Below are 18,197 nucleotides of genomic sequence, written 5' to 3' on the forward strand. Positions count from 1 at the left end.
GTTCCGGACTGAAGCGCCTAGAACCGCTCGGCCAATCGGCCTGCGTTGTCTGTTCTGACACTACCGATCGACGTGGTGGACGTTTGTCATCGCACAACCAACCACATCACCAGAAATTTCTTGAACAACTGTACTACGCTGTTGTAAACTAGCAGTGTCTTGTGAAACTCGACACGGAGAACTCCTTGCACTCTTAACTACCGATGGACAAATTCTAGCACACAGTATGCTTAGTCTGGCTGGTTCCCCGCTATTTTCAGAAAATATGGTCGGTGGCACCCATATTGTCGGTTCTCCTTACTAGCTTCCGAATACAACGTAAAAAATCCTGAGATTTTTCCTTCCACGTTCTAGATCATTTATTATGTTACGTTAGTCATTACCCTATACATTTTTTGGAAATGTTTCCTGGACTTCATTGCTACCCTGTATATGAGAACGGTGTTTAATGTCGCCAGTCATGTGATTTGTTTCATGCTGTCTGCCACGATTTCCACTTGTGTGTCCGCAGCTCGTGGTCTTGCCGTAGCGTTCTCGCTTCCCGCGCACGGGGTCCCGGTTTCTATTCCCGGCGGGGTCAGGGATTTTCTCTGCCTCGTGATGACTGGGTGTTGTGTGTCATTCATCATCATTTCATCATCATCGTTGGCTCGCAATTCGCCGAAGTGGCGTCAACTAAAAAGAACTTGTAATAGGGCGGCCGAACTGCCCCATATGGGGCCTCCTGGCCAACAACGCCATACCATCATTTCATTTCATTTTCCACTTCTGTGCCAACTACTTCGTCTCAGAGTTGCACCAACAGTAAACGTTCACAATTATTCATTGTATATATTCAAAACTGCACCTTCTCCTACAGCTTCTGTCCTCGATATTTGTTGACTTAAGACATGCCCTATCATTCTGCTCCCTTTTTGCATTTAGTGTTCACCACGTAGTCACTTCATCGTTGTTTCTTCGCAGAACCACCGTATTTCTTATTAGTCCACTTAATTTTCAGCATCCTTCTCTAATACTCCATCTCAAACGCTTCGATTCTCTTCCTTTCCAGCTTTCTCACAGTAGATGATTCACTTCCATACAACGCTCCGGACATACGTTCTCAGAAATTTCTTCCTCAGATTGGCACATGTATTTGTTACCAGTAGACATCTGTTAGCGAGGAATGCCCTCTTTCGGATTGGTCGTATACTTTCTTATGTCTTCCATACTTTGTCAGGTGTGTTAAATGTAGCAAAATTCCTTCAATTTCGTCTACTGTGTGGTCCGCAATTTTGATAAGTTGATCGTTAATCGTAGTTCTGCTAGTCGTCAATACTTTCATCTACCTTTGATTTACTGTCAGTCCATATTTTGCGGTGAGTAGACTGTTAATTTCATTCACCAGCTCCTGAATTCTTCCTCACTTTCACTGAAGACATTCTGAAATTTTATCTCACACCTGACATTCCTTTTATTTCTTACGTTGTTAATTTGTTACGAAGTCTGTGTAGTAGATAAGAAACGCCGCAACCCTGCCGTGCGCCCTTTTAATCATAGCACTTCTCTCTTGACCTTCAATTTTTATTCTTGAAAATGGTTCAAATGGCTCTGAGCACTATGGGACTTAACATCTGAGGTCATCGTCGTCGACGGGACGTTAGACACTAATATCCTCCTCCACTTAACATCTGAGGTCATCAGTCTCCTAGAACGTAGAACTACTTAAACCTAACTAACTTAAGGACATCACACACATCCATGCCCGAGGCAGGATTCGAACCTGCGACCGTAGCGGTCGCGCGGTTCCAGACTGAAGCGCCTAGAACCGCTCAGCCACAACGGCCGGCTGTTATTCTTCCCTCCTGGTTTCCCATGTTTCCTGATAATGTGAGCAGCATAGCGATCCACATCTTGCTTTCTTAATATTGCACAAGTTTCGATCTACACCTACACAGATACTCCGCAAATCACTCTTAATCTTATACATTCCTTAGGTACATATTGTCTACAACATCTGGGTTGGTGTCCTTGTGGTCGCTGCTAACTTGCTACTTTGATGTACATAGTGAAACATATGAAACATTAACTTTGTTTCGTATTTTAGTGAGAACTACATAAACATGGTAACAGTGGCGGCCAGTTACAGGCCAAACCGGACATGGTGCTTGAAGATGGAGAACCAGTCGTGTAAATTTAATAAATGAAATTCCAATTGGTCACTTGTTTCGGTTTTATATTATGTAGGTGAATCGTACCAAGCGAGGTGGCGCAGTGGCTAGCACACTGGACTCGCAATCGGGAGGACGATGGTTCACATCCGCTCCCGGCCATCCCGTCTGTCAGCGGCCTTGCCGCAGTGGTAACACCGGTTCTCGTCACATCACCGAAGTTAAGCGCAGACCCTCCGGTCTGGCAAGCGGGGTGCACTCTGTCCTTGTGACGCAAACTACTGAGGAGCTACTTGATTGAGAAGTAGCTGCTCCGCTCTCGGAAACTGACATACGGCCAGGAGAGCGGTGTGCTGACCACATGCCCCTCCATATCCGCATCCAGAGACGTCTGTGGTGTGAGGATGACACGGCGGCCGGTCGGTACCGTTGGTCCTTCCAAGGGCTGTTCGGACGGAGAGAGAGTGAGAGAGAGAGAGAGGGGGGGGGGGGGTGCATATTCCATTAAGATTATAGGCAGAGCATAAGTTCTTTCTTCGCATGTACGTTGTTCGCAGCCATTGTAGAGCCTGATAACGTAGTGGCGCTAACAGATGAAGTGACTGCTCAGAAGTGGCGAATGTCCGTCGGAAACGCCAACATCACTTGGAGTAAACCGAGCGTTGTGGCGCACCCATGAAGGAACGGGATTGTTTATTCCAGAGGACCGGGGCTTCAACCGCGTGGTCTTTCTTATACGCGTTGTCCGCGGTCGCCCAAAACTTTCGGCAAACGCCTGTACGATTCCTTCGACACGGTCTTCCGTACCATGCTCTCAGCTAGTTCTCCGGTGCCAATTACATAAACATCGACAGAACGATAAGTTTTAATTTTTTTCGTGGGTGAGATAAATGTTTATATCTTCTACCGTAACTAACTGCCATGAGCTAATGTTATGTATCTGGTTTTTACATTTTGAAAAGGTATGAAATATTGAGAACCTTACGAAGCAGAGCGCATCTCGCGATTGAGCCTTTTTTCGTTTTTCGGCTAATCATTTCGGGTGAATGCGAGACTGCTTTCTTGAGTTAAACTGCGACCGGTTCCTTCGTCAAATTTTTTTCCAGTCGAATGGGCTACAATGAACTTCGTCAAAGAGCAACAAACTTTAAAGAATAAAGAAAATTGTGTATTCGAGTACCGCGTTCCAAATTAATATTTCCGTTAATTTATTGAAATTATATATTCCTGCCATCCTTGTGGGTTATCATAGTTATAAATTGTTTCCTCATTCTCCAGAAATTAGCATTTCTTTCCCTTCGATGTTGCGTCGGATGTGTTGTATTCGCACACGCATTAGAGGGAATTCTGGTAGTCATACTCTGTTGCAAGTCTATAAATGAATCTCCTGTGCGGACATACGAGGCAATGGTGCTTGTGGTAACAGTTGTTGGCGCCTGTCAGACTGTAATTTCAAGGAAAGAGAACTTCATTTATAGAATTCCTGAAAAAAATTCGTAGTGACGTTAGCAACAACACGGGCAGCACAAATCTGTAGAATTTGCATTGTTCGCTAGCCTCAGAAGACGAGTGATCATCGTTGCGTCGGCAGTTTCCCATATTTCCTTTCACACCTTTTCTCCCCACCCATTGTCTCCCCCTTTCATTTTCCGCTCTTTTCGTGTATTTTCTTCTAAACCCTTGCTCCTTTCCCCCATTGTAATCTTGTTCATTATCAACTGTTTCAGAATAAACATTACCACCTTACCTTACCCTACCAGCCTCCATAGCGGGGATTGCTGACGAACACACGTGCGATGGCGTTCGACACGGAAATAAGCGGGTTCGAATTCTGGTGGTAGAAGATTTTCACTGCCAGTATTTAGACAGGAAGGGAAGAGAAGTGGTGGCGTAAAGTTTCTGAATGCAGCCTTTGTGCCATTGTCTCGGATTAAATGCCAAAACACTTCAGAGTGTCTCATGAAGTGAGAGCATGTGACGATGGTTATTCATGCGTCGGATGGGGACATTCAGCCCTCCGGCTCTCCTAATGCTATTGGGGAGGAGTCCGGTTTATACCGGCATCGGGCTTAACCTCCCTTGTCCCATAACAACACAAACTAAACGCTAAGCTCTTCACGCTGTCATCACACTCATCTACAGATACGCAGATTTCAACACAAGTCGCAGGAAGACAACAGCAAAGCACATACACGGTATAAGGACCTTGCATAGAACGGCGAAGCAGGATTTGTTTTGCAAATAAAACGGCGTTTTCGTACTGGAACTGTAATTTATTTTTCCCAGACGCGTTTCACCTGTTTTTTCCTCTTTGGCGTTTTCAGTGAGATCCAGAAGGATACAGTTTTGTTATTTTTAGATTATCAGATAGTTCACGTCGGCCTTTTTTATGTGAATAAGTAATTACTTACAGTCTGTTGGCGTCTGCGTTTCCTCTCATCTGGTCTGGAGGTCCCTCTACCACTTCATTTCTGGAATACAAAATTGTTCTTGTTACTTTGACTTTGTTACCGTACACGTAAGTCGAGATAAGTCGCGAAGCCAAGTATTTCAGACACGTAAACTAGGTTTCCTTGCCATCACACAATGGGCAGGAAATAAATGCATACAAGACAGTGGCTCACGCTTAGTGTGCCTTGTGCAGAAGATAAAGATGGTTTCTCTATTACCCTGTTTGTGTGATGAATACAGTTCGACGCCTTGTAGGGGCTTACCTGCAGATGATCAAGCACGTGGCATCAAAGTACGTGGACACATACGCTGTTAATTTTTTCCTTTCTCATAATAAAACTTATATTATTTGAAATGATAATATAAAAATTTCACGACAGTTTCTACTCTCTTGTTGTACAGTAAAAAGTTTGCAGAAAGTGTGGTTCGAGCGGTCGCGCTCACAGAGGTGACTGTGATCTGAACGAAGGCCTGAGACAGACCACTTGGCCACTGCGCCCGGTAGCAATGGCTTTCCTCTTCAGACGCCTGCAACGGATCGTAATAAAATATTGTGCGATATGTCGGAAAGTATAACGGGCGATGAAAACGTTTCTGTTTGCGGGCGTTGCTGCAGCTGTATGCAACGTACTGCGACTCCGATGCGCGTATATAACCACCGACTTGTAGGCAAGGGATTAGTGTGACATTTATGTCTTTCCGACGTGCGTTCGGTAAATGCGGAAACGTGAACTATGTCGGCGTCATTACCAAATGCGTCCAAATACAGGGTGGCGCACGAAATGTTACCACTTGGTTTTTGAATATAAACTTTATTGTCAATACAATCTGAAAGGAACACATACTACAATGAAGAGCCGTCCATGGAGATTTGTTCTAACTCAGCACATGCTCAATATGTCCACCATTTCGCTTCCTAACTTCCTTCAAACGAACACTGAAGTTAGTGATTACCCTGCGGCACATGTCTTCCGTAATTTCACTGCAAGCTTGAAGAATAAGTCTTCTGAGCTCCATTAAATCATGTGGACGTTACGGGAAAATTTTTTGCCTTTAGGTATCCCCAAAGAAAAAAGTCACATGGATTGAGGTCTGGACTATTGGGGGGCCAACTGTGTCCGTCATTGAAGCGGCCTGTAAACCTGAGTGAAATGATCCGCGTGTCGAAATGCTCGTGTAAAACTCCAACACACTGTTTGCAGTATGTGGCCTTGCTCCATCTTCCATGAACTACTGCTTGTTGAAGGGCAAGGCAGTAGCAGGAAGCTATTGCGAAGCATGCTCAAATAAAGCTCGCTGTTCAGTTTCTTCAAAGAAAAAGGGTCCAATAAGTCCGTGACTGGAAATTGATGCCCACGCTGTAATCCTCGGAGCATAATGTTGTCGTTCATGAAACACATGTGGGTTTTCAGTGGCCCAAAAGGGTACATTTTGTTTGTTAACCACACCGTCTAAATGAAAATGCGCCTCGTCTGAAAACTAAACGTTGTTGAGAGTTTCTTCCCTATCCTCCGCCCACTGAGGAAACAGTAATCTCTTCTGCTTGTGTTCTTCAGTGAGCTTCTGTGCACAGGTCATCTTGTATGGGTTCATATGGAGGTCACTTTTAAGAATGTGTTGAACGGAGCGTCTGGATATTCCCAGTTGCACTGATGAGTTTCTACACGATTTCCCGGGACTTCTCTGTACAGCAACTCGTACCGCTTCAATATTCTCCGGCGAACAAACAGGCCTAGGCCGAGGTCGCTTCGCTTCCAGTACTGTTCCTTCCTGTACCACCTGTGGATGGTCTTCTTGCAAGGGACCCATCGTGTGTTAAACTGTTGTCGAAAACGCCTCTGAGTCACAACAAGGCTTTTCGTTTCATGAAAAAGTAACACAATTGTCGATCGTTGCTGTGGCGTCAGTCTTCCATTGTCAGCCATTGCTGCTTACTAGTCTCCTAGCGGCAGTATCGTGAATTACATTCATTTCGTAACTCATTTGTTTTTCCAAGCTCTGCTGGTACTGCTGTAGAGATCCCAGCGGGATATCTAATGTGCGTCGTAAAGTGTGAAAGAAACAATTGGTAACACATTTCGTGCGCCACCCTGTAGGACCAGCGCTCTGTCATTCTTTTTTTGGTTGCCGAAGGACAAACACCTGCAGACATCCATCGGAGAATGAAGAATGTGTATGGGCTCAGCATGTCTGTCGAAAATCACCCTTGTGGAATGATGCGCCAAAGGGTACCGCTGCTTCATGATAACGCACGTCCCTGTTTCGCAACGCAGAAGTTACGCCAACCCAAAAGGGAGGCCCTTCGAGCATCCGCCCTATAGCCATGATACCTCCCCATCAGCCCCTTGAAAAATGCCCGTGAAGGGTCGACGAATCCTTGCGGATGAGGATGTTCAGCTGACGGTTACGGACTTCTTCACGGAACAGACATGGTATTAGACCAAATGGGTATCTTCAACCTATTGTGTCGGTGTGCTGATTGCCTCAGCGCTCACTGCGATTTGGCATGATTAGCATACCAACTCTTGGCAGCACGGCCTTCATACGGAAACTTTTTAATCGGCCCTTCTATTACGTTGCGGGGCTTATGTACATAAATGAAGTTATTTTCGAGTGCTGCTGATCATTCACGACCGTTGAGCTCGATTTTTTCGTAGACGGAAGCCTGGTGATCCACTTTCGAGTGTCTACCATCCAGTATGCAGAAGATCGTCGTCATCGGTGGTTTCCATTGTGTGGCCGTTTCTCGTAAGGCATTGATTGGTTTCGCAAGTGTAGTAACATCTTTCCAGTTCTTGAAGCTTGATACTTTGCGACAGGATTTGACATGGGTGAGGAGGAGGGGGGGGGGGAGGGAGGCGGGGGATAATAGTACTCACATTCTGGGCGACGGCGATGTAGAGCCCGTCTAGCCTTTCTGATTCAGATTTTTCTGTGGTTTCCCTAAACTACTTATCGCTAATGGGCGTATGTCTTTTTTGAAAAGGAAACGGCGAATTTCTGTTCCTTCGTCTACGACGTTAGATCTTACTCTCCCTTCCTTTCAAGGTTGATGACTACGTTTGGAGAACTCTACAAACATCTAGTGTAACCGTTTCAGCATTTACAGTTTCGACGTGGATATAGTTCCAACTCAGTCATTACTGCTATATGACGTTGTCGTCCATTTGATGTTATGCTGCGGGAAGGTGACTATTGTTACTGCCGCGAAGTGACTGCGTGAGGACCTCTGCGCGACATGTGACTACTCGCTCATAGCGGAGTCTGGTAAGAAGTGTGCCTTTTATAATTACTCGCCGGAAGGAGAAGACAAGCGCGCTCGTTTGTCGTTGGAGCCGTCATTAAAACGTCACGCTACTGCGCCGCTACACGCGCTGTTGTCTGTTGTCTGGCGTGTGCGCGCTGGCTGGGTTCTGTTGCAGGTGGTATCTAGAGCGAGGCTGCACCGTCATCTAGTACAGTACACGGCGGTGGGTACTGTACGGAGTCCCAATTTCTTTTAATTTTTTTTCTTTTGGCGAAGAGAGCGTGCAGGGTAGTATACTGTGTGACGCGCGACGGGATGAGTGCCGACCTAGATAGGGTTACCAGATTTCGGAATGCCAAAAAGAGGACACTTTCTATGTCTTAAATTTGTAACATAAGAAAAAATAATAAAAACATTACACACACCTATGTATTTTTCATCTGACTGCATCTTTTTTAAAAGTTGCTTTTCTTGACACAAATATTTAAAAAAGTTCTTGCAATTCAAATTTCTAAAATTAAATTTCACCATTGCAATCCCCTTACATCTTTCCAGTTCTTGAAGCTTGATACTTTGCGACAGGATTTGACATGGGTGAGGAGGAGGGGGGGGGGGGAGGGAGGCGGGGGATAATAGTACTCACATTCTGGGCGACGGCGATGTAGAGCCCGTCTAGCCTTTCTGATTCAGATTTTTCTGTGGTTTCCCTAAACTACTTATCGCTAATGGGCGTATGTCTTTTTTGAAAAGGAAACGGCGAATTTCTGTTCCTTCGTCTACGACGTTAGATCTTACTCTCCCTTCCTTTCAAGGTTGATGACTACGTTTGGAGAACTCTACAAACATCTAGTGTAACCGTTTCAGCATTTACAGTTTCGACGTGGATATAGTTCCAACTCAGTCATTACTGCTATATGACGTTGTCGTCCATTTGATGTTATGCTGCGGGAAGGTGACTATTGTTACTGCCGCGAAGTGACTGCGTGAGGACCTCTGCGCGACATGTGACTACTCGCTCATAGCGGAGTCTGGTAAGAAGTGTGCCTTTTATAATTACTCGCCGGAAGGAGAAGACAAGCGCGCTCGTTTGTCGTTGGAGCCGTCATTAAAACGTCACGCTACTGCGCCGCTACACGCGCTGTTGTCTGTTGTCTGGCGTGTGCGCGCTGGCTGGGTTCTGTTGCAGGTGGTATCTAGAGCGAGGCTGCACCGTCATCTAGTACAGTACACGGCGGTGGGTACTGTACGGAGTCCCAATTTCTTTTAATTTTTTTTCTTTTGGCGAAGAGAGCGTGCAGGGTAGTATACTGTGTGACGCGCGACGGGATGAGTGCCGACCTAGATAGGGTTACCAGATTTCGGAATGCCAAAAAGAGGACACTTTCTATGTCTTAAATTTGTAACATAAGAAAAAATAATAAAAACATTACACACACCTATGTATTTTTCATCTGACTGCATCTTTTTTAAAAGTTGCTTTTCTTGACACAAATATTTAAAAAAGTTCTTGCAATTCAAATTTCTAAAATTAAATTTCACCATTGCAATCCCCTTTACCGTGTCAATAGTGGGTCTATTTCTCTCCTTTGTCCACTGTGCCTCTTTTAAGGAGAACAACCTCTCCACACAATCATTATGGGCTGGCAACGCGAAGAAGAATTGTGCAATTTTAATTAACTCGCTAAACTGTCCCTCACTGCTACACGACTCAACATACTTGCACCACTTCTTATGATGGAAAATCAGAAGCGGCCCATATGTGGCTATGAATTTTTTTAAACTGGAAAACTGATCAAAGCACTTTTCATCGTCAGTTTTAATATATATATTCAACAAAAATTTGATTCATTCTTGCACGTAAGACCACGATATATCCGGAAAACTGAGCCACTTAAAACAAGAAAATTCACAAAATGGTTCCATCCACATATTCAGGTACTCCAAACATCCTTCATAGAGGGTACCAACATGGCACTTAAAATCCTACACCTTCGAAGCATAACCATCATTTTCCATTTGAAACAATCTTTCTTTCACACTCAAAGATATAAAATTTTCATCTTTTCTGTGCTGCAGAATACAGTACATTCATGACATCCATAAGGGAGTTTTCTTCCTTTTCTAAGATACTAATATAATTATGAAAAATGCCAACGAAAGATTGAATATGCCATAGATATAACTCATTGATAGGGTCCATAAAAAATTCTTTAGGACTGTTGGAGGTTTGTTTTGTGACAGAACGAAGAATTTCAGTGCGGGAAACATCTCTGTAAGTTTCTGAATGGCTGGAAATAGTGACACCCATCGAGTCTTGCTATGGCTGAGAAGTTGTTAGTACTCTATTTCGACAAAATCATAAAATTTCTTTAGTGACTGTACACGGACAGTGCATATCGAAAAATGATTATATATTTTCATTATTAATCCTTGTAAGTCAATTTCAATGAGGTCAGTTCCGTGCTGAATGCAGTTATTAAGAACGTGAGCAGAACATCCCACTCCAACCAATACCTTGTTAAGTACCCTCTTTAGATTAGCAAATACGTTATTTCCATCACCTCTTTTAATGCCACCAAACATTGTGTTTCAATTATCAGCACCAAACGCCACACATTTGTCCTTAATTTTAAACTTGTTAAGCCTATCAGTGATATATGTTGAAATAGTTTCTGCAGTTTCATTTGGTCTACTTTCTATATTTGGAAGTTTAATTTGCAGTCCTCCATTCCTTTGATCAAAGTAATGAACTATAATAGTGATCATTTTAATATTCCCACGGTTGCTAGCATCTGTCGAGACACGAACAAAAGGAATGCACTCCAGATCTTTCGTGATGCATTGTAGTGAATGAGGTGCTTGAACTGAATTCACTATTGCTTCAGTTTTGGTACGTCCACACGAGATTTTTGATGATAGGGACGAGTCATGAAAAATTTCTCTCGATAGTCCGCTGGTGCAGTCCATAGATTTGTAACTGGTGTGGTGAAACCACAGTATGGTAAGCAAGAGTTTCTTCAGCAGCACTTACTTTGGTGCCCAGTTCAGCACAGGGTTTTGTAAAAAAATTACTCACTTCACCTGACGAACTTGCACCTCTAACACACTTCATATGTCTTGTGGTAAACCTCCCGGGATGTAAGGTCGTGGTCCATGAAACTCTTCAGCTCCTAACGTTTCGTCCAGAGCTCTGGACGAAACGTTAGGAGCTGAAGAGTTTCATGGACCACGACCTTACATCCCGGGAGGTTTACCAGAAAATATGTCATCCGGTCGTGAAAGCCTTCATACACTTCATATGTTTTTCTGTTTTCATGTGCACTTCCAGATCGCTGGTGCCGTGGTTTGCTATAGATACATAGCTCCCTGGGCAACAAACCATACGTTCTGCTTCCCATTCAACTCTTCCAGGACGAAAGCTCGGGTATTTTTCTCGGAGTTTATCCGTAAATGCACACTTCCTCTTTGGCATGATGAGAAATGATCTTAAACAAAAGTTAAACAAAGAATTTTAAAAACGCATTGTTCAGCTAATCTATGAAAAAGTCTTCACTTACAAAAGTTAACTATAATTCTGTGCCATAAGCTATATTTTGAAATTCACGAAACTTACCCAATAAGATGAATACGGAAAGTAAAGATGCAGCTGAATGATCAACAAGTTCGCTAAAAACACGTGTGTCTCTCAAAAACAAACAGCACGTAGACAATCACAGCTATGCTTTGACCATAGATACTACCTATGGTCGAAGCAGCTATCTCGAAGGTAAAAGATACATAATTTGTATGCACCACAAATCGATATTTTCGATTTTGTGAGTGTAACAGATCGAATTTAAGCTAATAACAAATGATGCAATTCAATGAATGTAGTAAAACGTACATAAATTGTTGAAGATACGACATGAAAACAAAAATCAAAAGATCTTCATTCCCAAAACCAAAAAATGCGGACGTAAACAGAAATCGCAAAAATGTATGCGGACGCTACGTTTCACGTCGAAAATGAGGACATGTCCGCGTAAACGCTGACGTCTGGTAACCCCAGACCCAGACCCTGTTGGAAACGGTGCACAGTCCTGATGGTCGTCGCTGCTCCTGGCAAACGCATCAGCTGGGATGTGGACTTTTTGGGGCTTCGAACACACACGCTTTCCAAATTCTGGACAGATTCTGCAAGATACACATGACGCAAACTCTTAAAGTACAGAAAAGAACACACTGAAGGTTACATCAATTGCAGGCTCGTGGTATTCACGACTCTGTCCTGCCTTTTGAAGGTGCAGTGACATGTGGCGACTGAAATGGCAACACAAATTAATTCATTATTAATCTAGGACGGGCCACAGCCCTTAATGCGTGGACTCGGAAAACGGGATCGACGCCAGACAATAAATTTATCCGTTGCTGGGCTGTACAGCCTATGTTAACAGACCGCTGCGTTTCACAACTTCAGCCCTCCGTTTTGAAGTTATTCATTACATCTGAGACTACTTCCGGTGCTCACAATCGGTTTCGGGAACGATTACCACAATCGTACAAAAACCACTATTGTGGCAGTTGCACTTTCTATCTGGCCAGCTGATGTGACCGTGCGGTTCTAGGCGCTTCAGTCCGGAACCGCGCGACCGCTACGGTCGCAGGTTCGAATCCTGCCTCGGGCATGGATGTATGTGCTGTCCTTAGGTTAGTTAGGTTTAAGTAGTTCTAAGTCTAGGGGACTGATGACCTCAGATGTTAAGTGCTTAGAGCCATTTTGAAGCATTTTGACTGTGAAGCTAGGAATTGTCCAGGAAGTACGTTTCGCCCAACAGCATTCACCGTCGGTAATTCCATTTCTGCATAAGGGGCTGGATGTGGTTGACGGTGCCGTGGGCTCGCTGTTGTTTCCGGACGGTGTAAATACTATCGTTCCAACCGAATGTTTTCAAGTTCTGAACCCCAAACTCGCCTGGTAGAGCTGACCATTACGTGACCTCTGAAGAAACTTCAAACGAAAAAGTCGCTAGTAAAGCATTTATTACATTTAGATAGCCGGTTTCATCTACACTATATTGTCACCTTTCTCATTCTCAGGAAAAAGATTATGCAATGTTATAAAGCATAAGATCCGAAGAAGGCAATATGGTCTTGACGAAATCGGTTGTCTAAATCTAGTAAACACTTTACAAGGATCTTGGCGTTTAAAAGTTTATTTAGGGTCCAAACTATTGCAGACAACTACACAATCATGATACCATGTCGGGAATATATAGATTATGTGAACTACAGTTTCTGACTCACTACATGATTAAGCAACTCTGGATCATATGTTCCAGCGACTTTGAAGGAAACTTTAAAAAAGTAACAGTTGTTTGCCAATATCTTGCATTATGCCACGCAGTAAGCGACACAGTACGAGGAGTAACGGCTCAATGCGCTTATGCTAAGAACCGCATAAACTCTAATTCGCACCCTGTGTTTAATGCTTTATTACATTTACTTTCTGCGTTTCTTAAAATTAGTGTGCAACGGGTAATGTTTCCCAGGTTATCGTTGCAACGGACTTTTTCCCTGTAATTATCTGTATCGGAATGTTTCCCAAAAATTTATTGTCGTCGCCGTAAAATATGAATTTGACATGCCAAAAATTTGACTTCCGCCGATTGAGTTGTGCTTACGAGGAGAAAACGGCAAGTGCCATAAACCGATTTCCCGGAAACTTCGCTCAGTGGAAGAGGGGTCAAAGTAGGCGAAAAAGTGTCTTGGCTTATCCGTAGATAATCGACCGTTTCTAAGAAGACGGCGGTGAAACTTTTCGAGGTATTGCATGTGCCTTTTAGCAACAAAATAGGTTAACCGAAGCGGTGGCACAGTGGCTAGCGTTGCGGCCTCGTGTTCGAAACCGTATTATTATTTTTGTTTTTCATAGATCTACCCATGTTAGTAGAAAATTACTGCACGAATGTTTTCCAATGTATATTGAAATAGCATTGTCATTCGTCTGCTAATTGTGTGCCTCGTGAATGAGACAAAAAAAACTGATATTGTTTCCAGTGAAACTCCTTTAGTGTATATTGATTCATAATCAGCTGCAAGCGCCAGTTTGTGGAAAAATGATCCGTTATGCGTGGTTTGCCGCGAAATTATTGCCACCGCGTGCAATCTTCAGCAGTGTCAACGACGTTTCTTTCCCGAGTGAGATTGATACGGAGAAATATCGCTGTGGCAAACCTGGCTTTGCGCGATTCTCATGGTGTTCGGAAATTTTTATATTTCTAGGATCGGTAATATCGAAGGGAATACACCAAACCTTCCTGAGGAATAAACGTAAGAACAAAATACAAGAATTTTATGATACTGAAGTGTAAGAATATGAGAATTTAAAGAGTGTGTGCACTCCGTCTTCAGGCCACGATTGGCCTACCGGGACCATCCGACCGCCGTGTCATCCTTGGTGGAGGATGCGGATAGGAGGGGCGTGGCGTCAGCACACCGCTCTCCCGGTCGTAAGATGGTATTCTTGCTGCAATTTTGTCGTATGATGACATGATGGAGACCGCGGCTGTTGTTTGAAGACAAATGTTGATGGTGTTAGAACAGCGACCAGCCACAAATTTACTTTCAGTTCCTTTATTCAAAGGCTACCGTTACCGGTTTTGAATCGTTGTGATTCATCTTCAGACGGCTTACACGCTTTCTTTATGACATGTGTTTTTTGACCGCAGCCGCTACTATTCCGTCGAGTAGCTCCTCAATTGGCATCACGAGGGTGAGTGCACCTCGAAAAATGGCAACAGCCCATGGCGGGCTGAATGGTCACCCATCCAAGTGCCGACCACGCCCGACAGCGCTTAACTTCGGTGATCTCACGGGAACCGGTGTATCCACTGCGGCAAGGCCGTTGCCCTAGAGAGAGTGTGACCACTGAAAATGTCATACATTCGATTAATAAATGTATGATACTTTTTGTGAAATCCAGATGTAAGTTTACAATTAATGTAACGTCCATGTATCCCCTAACTTGGCAATAAACATTCCTGTAGTAACCGAGAGGTCGCGATGCTAGCCACTACGTCTTCAGTTAGGCTGAGCTTGTGGGCCGTAAAATGGATGTAAATTACGACGAAAATTTTGACAGTCATTTTCTCGGAAACGGCCGTGTATTTCAGGATAAGCGGAGACATGTGTTCGATTATTTTGGCTCCTCCTCCACAGAGCGAAGTTTCCGGGATATGAGGTTGCGGCGCTTGCCGTGTTCTCCTCGTGAAAGTACGGAGAACTTTTAGAGCGAAATGAAGCCATACTCCTAGCACTGCTTGAGCTTCAGAGCGCTGGCATCTTCTCAGTACTGCAGTGGCAGTCTCTGTGACTTCACTGTCGTTACGACGCCAACGGGACACCACATACATGTTGGACTGCGAGAAAGTCGGGAAACGGCGCTGATCGCGAACGCTACAGATCTGCGGCAGTGTCCGGTTGCAGTGTCACGTGTTGCTGTACCGCAAAATGTCTCGCGCTTGCAGAATACGTAGTGCGTGGATTGAAAAAGGAAGCAGCGCGTTGGCGGGTCCTCGGGCGCTCCGACGCTGTAAATCCAGTTTGGGTCTGGCCGCGGCACAGGTGGCTGCGCAGAGCCGCTCTGCCCTGCCCTGACCACATCCGGCTGCTGCTAATACTAATAGCCCTTTTTGTGGCGCGCTTACCGGACAACCTGCCGGCGTGTACAGGCGGCGGGACTGACGTGGAAGGCGCCTTGTTTATAAACCTCCTGGTACCTGAAGCAGGGCGCTGTCGGGGCCCAACCGCTGCGTATAACTGCACTTTGTGGATCACTGTGAAGAGCGTCATACTGGGTATTACTTGTGGTACCGTGTATCGAGCTTTCCTCCTGTTACGTTCGCTGACGAAGCGTGGGAACAAAATGTGTTTCTGTCGCTTTTTACGAACAGTTTTGACTTGACACGCGTGAGGAGCATTTGGAAACTGTGTATGTGGCGCGACCGAGGATTATGCTTGTTCGCCCACTGCTTGAATACTGCTCAGCAGTGTGGAATCCGTAGCAGATAGGGTTGATAGAAGAGATAGAAAAGATCCAACGAAGAGCAGCGCGCTTCGTTACAGGGTCATTTAGTAATAGCGAAAGCGTTACGGAGATAATAAACTCCAGTGGAAGACTCTGCAGGAGAGACGCTCAGTAGCTCGGTACGGGCTTTTGTTGAAGTTTCGAGAACATACCTTCACCGAAGAGTCAAGCAGTATATTGCTCCCTCCTACGTATATCTCGCGAAGAGACCATGAGGATAAAATCAGAGAGATTAGAGCCCACACAGAGGCATACCGACAATCCTTCTTTCCACGAACAGTACGAGACCGGAATAGAAGGGAGAACCGATAGAGGTACTCAAAGTACACTCCGCCACGCACCGTCAGCTGGCTTGCGGAGTATGGATGTAGATGTAGATTAATGTGGTCAAACTGTTCCTTGTTCCCAGCGTGAACCGCGCGCACCTTTGCTGCGCGCCTGTTTCCCGCTTGTGCCGAGGGCGCGCAAGTTTACGTACTGGGCGATCTCTTCGACCACGGTCTGCCTTCCTCCTAAAGCCGCACAGACCGTGCATCCGAACGTTGAGCGTGCCGAGTTTCTGACGTCATAGCGTGGAATAGCACGTTCGGGAGTCTTTCTGAACGTGCAGGGCAATAACTGGCATGTCAGATACTTTGAGCGTGCGTCTGAGCGATGACCAATGAGATGGCACAACGCCACCTACGTCACATGCACGCCGTCTCCCTTCAGTACAGAGTTCCACCCAAACCGCATTGTTCTTGGTATAATTTGTTATAGTTAAATCTCAGTTAGTAACATATCTACGATTAAGGTTTCCAGCAAGCCGTAAAATAGTATGATTAGATTCACAGACTGAGGTGTTGGTTTAGCGTAATGAGTAGCGTCACTGACCTCAATAGAGTTGTTAGTTGGGGCAGTGGTTCCCGTCTTGACACTTCCGAATTTTTCTACCTAACATTCACGTTCTTATTAGCTCTCGTACTTTATTACTAGTTTAATACAAGTATATACTATGATGTTATGTAAATGTTAGTCCACTTTTTTTTTAAATATGTCGGTAAAGAGTACAGGTCACACTCATCCAACGAAGAAAAAGGCTCTGAGCACTATGGGTCTTAACATCTGAGGTCATCAGTCCCCTAGACTCAGAACTAATTAAACCTAACTAACCTAAGGACATCACTCACATCCATGCCCGAGTCAGGATTCGCACCTGCGACCGTAGCAGCATCGAGGTTCCGGACTGAAGCGCCTAGAACCGCTCGCCCGCGGCGGCCGGCGAAGAAAAAGGAGCCGGTCAGTGTGGCCGGGCGGTTCTAGGCGCTACAGTCGGGAACCGCGCGACCGCTACGGTCGCAGGTTCGAATCCTGCCTCGGGCATGGATGTGTGTGATGTCTTTAGGTTAGTTAGGTTTATGTAGTTGTAAGTTCTAGGGGACTGATGACCTCAGAAGTTAAGTCCCATAGTGCTCAGAGCCATTTGAACCAATTTTTTTTTTTTTTTTTTTTTTTGAAGAAAATGGAAGTAGAGTTGATCCACAAAAGTAGTCCCATGTCACTCACGTCTGTTCGTAGCAGAACACCACAAGATAACCTGTTTTGTCCTTACCTACATCGGACAAAATAAACTTCACAATGGAAGTCGAAGTAGTTTTCAAAAATACCAACTTGCAAAACTTGTTTCGCGAAAAGGCCATGCCAGCAAGATTTGAGAGATTCAAGCTCTGACGGAGCCTTGTACAATCGTCCCTTCCGCGCACTGTTGGCGACTGCTACGGGAAAGGGAGGGGCAAAGTGACAGTAGTATATAAAGTACCCACTGCCACACACCGTAAGGTGCTTGCTGAGCATAGATGTAGATGTAGGCGTAATACATTGACAGGAATACAGGGAACTGGGTTTTGATTCTGTGTCGCACCGACAACTAAAGAAAGTATTTCTGTGGAATGTCTAACCGCTTTGCGACAGCACATTAATTAGTATAAAGTGATATCTAGAGTTACTGAAGTAATATCCATTGTAGGCCAGGGACTGCTGCTGTCCATGTTATACATTGACTTGACGAATACCACCAGTTACAATCGCAGATGAAAGAGTCGTCTACGGGGAATTTCAGTGGGCTAACATCCTCACCAACATACACTTAGATATCGAGTATGTATTACTTTTGTCAGAGAGGATAAATTCAAAGAATGGATGGTTCTCGCGGAACATAGGAGCGCAGGAGCCTTTGACCAAAGGATAAATGACACATAGCTAGTCAGTAACATGGCACAAATATTTAGCAGTAATAACATGAAGA

The 18,197-nt window shown here is 44.6% G+C and overlaps 1 protein-coding gene and 1 pseudogene across 1 annotated transcript in view; one reads left to right on the forward strand and one right to left on the reverse strand.

Moving 5' to 3' along the window:
- Positions 1-18,197, forward strand: part of LOC124779497 (maternal embryonic leucine zipper kinase-like) — a 421,515-nt gene that overhangs the window by 383,168 nt on the left and 20,150 nt on the right. The gene's annotated exons all lie outside the window — the stretch shown is intronic.
- On the reverse strand, positions 14,619-14,736 carry LOC124722556 (annotated as a pseudogene).

The sequence above is a fragment of the Schistocerca piceifrons genome, chromosome 1 (genome assembly GCF_021461385.2).
Source record: "Schistocerca piceifrons isolate TAMUIC-IGC-003096 chromosome 1, iqSchPice1.1, whole genome shotgun sequence".
Lineage (NCBI taxonomy): Eukaryota > Metazoa > Arthropoda > Insecta > Orthoptera > Acrididae > Schistocerca > Schistocerca piceifrons.